Raw genomic sequence first — 4,652 nt, 5'->3', positions numbered from 1 at the left:
TGATTGACTACCTTGCTAAAGGCTTTGATATTGTAGAATGTATGTAAGAAGAAAGTACGCCCAACAGTCGACCGGTAATGTATGAAATCGAATTATGGCCTGCTAGAGAATAAATGAAACGTGAAGCTCATTCATCATCGTAAATGCATGGAAATGCTTCATATAAATGCGCCCCCCCCCCCCCACCCTCCCATAAACTCACACACAACCCCCATATATAACGTTATCGTCCTCCGCGTATCATTAAAGTATATAAATAATTTCCCAAGCGGAAATTTGTCTTATGGAAGACGGGAATAACCCAAGTCTCAGCCGTAGAGCAGCGCCGTAAAATAACCTTGGGAGAGGTGGTTTGCTGAAGGCCACATAACGCGTTGGATATTCAAACTAAGTATCTTTCGGGTTATCGTCCTCCGCGTATCATTAAAGTATATAAATAATAAGTTCCCAAGCGGAAATTTGTCTTACGGAAGACGGGAATAACCCAAGTCTCAGCCGTAGAGCAGCGCCGTAAAATAACCTTGGGAGAGGTGGTTTGCTGAAGGCCACATAACGCGTTGGATATTCAAACTAAGTATCTTTCGGGTTATCGTCCTCCGCGTATCATTAAAGTATATAAATAATAAGTTCCCAAGCGGAAATTTGTCTTATGGAAGACGGGAATAACCCAAGTCTCAGCCGTAGAGCAGCGCCGTAAAATAACCTTGGGAGAGGTGGTTTGCTGAAGGCCACATAACGCGGTGGATATTCAAACTAAGTATCTTTCGGGTCACACCACACACCCTGTACTCCGTGGGTCACACTGCCCCCCTTTCCCTCTTCATCAAGTCATTTTGACAAGGCACGGTTTCCTCTAACGTTTTTGAATGTCCCGAGGAGTTCGAGAAACCGTGTTGGGGTGTAATAATAATAATGATGATAATCAGTAATAGTAGTTGTTGTAATATATAAATAATGATGATGATGATGATAAGAATAAGAAGAATATTCAAGTTATGTTTATTTATGGTGATTTATCGTAGCAGACTCATAAATATCACGACGTTATAATATCAGTGATAAGCCATCTATTGGCATATACTTGATACGGATACCTTATCTATTTGTCTTTTGTTCTGATAGGTTAATAAGTAGAACACTCATTACTAGTTAAACAGAGCGGTTTCTAATGCTGGTAGAGTTATGCCCATTCGACTGGGATTGGGTAGATGGTTATTTCAGATCTAATGCCGAGGAATTCGAGAAACCGTATTCGGGTGTAATAATAATAATGATGATAATCAGTAATAGTAGTAGTAGTAGTAGTAGTAGTAGTAGTAGTAGTAGTAGTAGTAGTAGTAGTAGTAGTAGTAGTAGTAGTAGTAGTAGTAATTGTTGTAATATATAAATAATAATGATGATGATAAGAATAAGAAGAATATTCAAGTATGTTTATTTATTGTGATTTATGGTGATTTATCGTAGCAGAGTCATAAATATCACGACGTTATAATATCAGTGATAAGCCATCTATTGGCATATACTTGATACGGATACCTTATCTATTTGTCTTTTGTTCTGATAGGTTAATAAGTAGAGCACCCATTACTAGTCAAACAGAGCGGTTTCTAATGCTATGCCCATTCGACTGGGATTGGGTAGATGGTTATTTCAGATCTAATGGAAAGTATTTTACGATTTGCTAGAGTCCAACGTAGCAAGTAACTGCAACTGTCTCTTTGGCGCTTCAGAAACTTAGGTAAACTTGGATCAATAAATCTAAATAAATGTTATGGCTCTGGAGGAATACAATCTTTTTGGGATGAGGAGGGCGAGAGAGAAGGGAAAAGTAAAACGAAAGAGGGGAGGGTTGTGCCATATACCATGATATAGAAGGAACGAAATTGACGTCACTCGGCTCTTTGTCAATGTTTTTATAAAACCAATTTAATGATTAGTTATCGCTAATTTATATCAGACTATAAACGTTCAAGGTTACAAATAGTTTTGTGTTGATACGTTATTTCCGGCTGACAGGAGTTATTAGTATTTTACATAAACGCGTAGCATCAATATGTGGGTATTTATCTGTAACCCACCGGCTCAACCAGATATTCTGTCGAGTTGAACCATATGCTGAGTAGGTATGTGTCTTATGTTAAACTGATCAGAAGTATGAAATTAAGCTTTACGCACTTAAAAGAAACGAAATTCATCCGTTCAAAAATACCCCCCCCCCCCACCCCACACACACACACACACACACACACACACACACAAAGAAAAAAGAAACAAAAAACTATAAAGACTTACTTAATCCACGTCTCATAAGATTATTGACTATATTATTATATGCCATCATTGCCTCTCTAAACCAACAACGACATCTTTCGGTAGGTCACTTCTTATTGCGACTGGACTTTACATCGCTTTAAGCGGTAAAATTGAACTTGACCACGACAGTATTGTTATTATGTTGACATAAGGCATCGTCCCATTTATTCTACTTCTCAGACTTGGCTGTTGGTAAAACAAGAACAAGTAATTGGGTTAATTGTTAGTAAGGATTCACGTTCAGTAGTGATTGGGTAGTTGGGTACGGAAAGTATTTTGCGATAGACTGGCATCCAATTCTTTGTAGCAAGCAACTATAATATAAATGTCCTTTTAATTTCAATAATCGGGGTAAACTCCGGTCAATATACTTATGGCTCTGAATGAATAAAACATTTGGGGGCGGAGGTAAAACGAGAGGGAGAGAGAGAGAGAGAGAGAGAGAGAGAGAGAGAGAGAGAGAGAGAGAGAGAGAGAGAGAGAGAGAGGGTGCTATTTATAATAATTTATACGTACTTAAATTGTGACCCATCTCAAATCGGTATTGTGTGTGGTTGAACCATATATGTCGAATAGTGTCTTTTACTGTAAAATCATCAGCGAAATTAAATTATACTCAGATTTTACATTAATGACGCGTTTTTCGGGGGGGGGGGGGGGGTTCTCAGCTGTCCCTCTATCAAAAGTTGTACAAATTTGTGTCAACATTTGAATCAATTTGTCTTAATCAAAAAATATGTTTTCATTAATTCTAAAACAATATGAAAGGATAATATTTTCGCACTCTCTTCATCTTTCTCAATAAAGCATAAACACTCAACTCATGTTTCATATTATTGACAGTAAATGCCATTATTTATCAATTTCTAAACCAACCCGACATAATACAGATTAAATGTGGTGGGGAATATATTATTGTAAACAGACCCTACAAATGTGATCACGTCAGTATTATGTTGACGTAAGGCATCGACTCATTTATTCTACATCCCGGACTAGGCTGTTGGCTAAATAAATAATTGGGTAAATTATAGGTAAGAAATCACCAATGGCTCCGTGTTTTCTGTCGGCGCCACGGGCAATTATAATAAAATGAAATAGATAATTATCCCTGTCACTGTTCTCCGTACTCTGGAAAAACACGTTGCTGTTTTTTTTTTTTGTTTTTTTGTTTGTTTTTTTTTTATTTTGGCCCAAAAATTCGTCCTTCAAAAATTGATCCAAAGGACTTCGTCTTCTCAGAAACTCTCAAGCATCGGATTTTAATAAAGTTCCAGGTTTGGGATATTTTGGCAAGATGAGGAACATTTTAATCGATCTATATTTGAAGAACGAGTTTTCTGGCCAAAATTTTAACAAATCTGTTTCGTTTTGGTTTGGTTTTGTTTTGTTTCAGACTACGGCGGTGCTGTTGTAGATAGAGAAATCGATGCTGTTGCGAAAATCACCACACCAGCTCAGCGCAGCGAACACGATGCAATTAAATTGGATTGAGACAGATTAACAAACAAAGTTGATAGAAACGGATTGGTGGTCAGACTCCCGACTAGCCAGGTGCGGTGATTAATTCAAATATTGTGGTAAAAATAATAATGGTAACCTGAGGTGTTTCCATGGTAACGAAGATTAAAATAGCATTAAATCACACGGATTGTCTTCGTAATGAAAGCAATGAGTAGTATGTCGGTCTAATCTGGTAGAATAATGAGATATGAAAGCCAATTGCTGACGATAGATAGGCCTAGATGGAAAACGATATATAAACCAATTAAATGAGGCATAGTTAATAGCAGTTGACATCACACCACCTTTGTTGTTTTCCAAACAGAGAAGTGATCACTTTACACCATTATGATTTGAAGTCAACGTCGGTTCTGGTTTTACAACATATCTAACTACAACAACAATAATAGTAATGATAAAAATTTTTAACAAAAATATAATAGTGATTATAATAATAATAATAGTAGTAGTAGTAGTAGTAGTAGTAGTAGTAGTAGTAGTAGTAGTAGTAGTAGTAGTAGTAGTAGTAGTATGTAATAGTAGTAGTAGTAGTAGTGTGGTGGTAGTAGTAGACTACTACTAGTAGTAGTAGTGTAGTAGTCTAGTAGAGTAGTAGTAGTAGTAGAGTAGTAGTAGTAGTAGTAGTAGTAGTAGTAGTAGTAGTAGTAATAATAATAATAAGAAGAAGAAGCTTCCTTTTCTTCTTCTTCTTCTTCTTCTTCTTCCTTTTCCTGCATATATGCAAACCACCCGGGTTTAGTTGTTTTGTGGCAGACTCTGGTGTGCATATATTGGTGTTTAGAGTAGCACAGAAGCGATAGGGTTTAAGATTTTCA

This window comes from Berghia stephanieae, chromosome 1 (assembly GCF_034508935.2).
Source record: "Berghia stephanieae isolate SIO BIC M18660-M18661 chromosome 1, UCSD_Bste_1.3, whole genome shotgun sequence".
Classification (NCBI taxonomy): domain Eukaryota; kingdom Metazoa; phylum Mollusca; class Gastropoda; order Nudibranchia; family Aeolidiidae; genus Berghia; species Berghia stephanieae.
The sequence above is the reverse complement of the archived record's forward strand: the minus strand, read 5'-3'. Positions refer to the sequence as shown.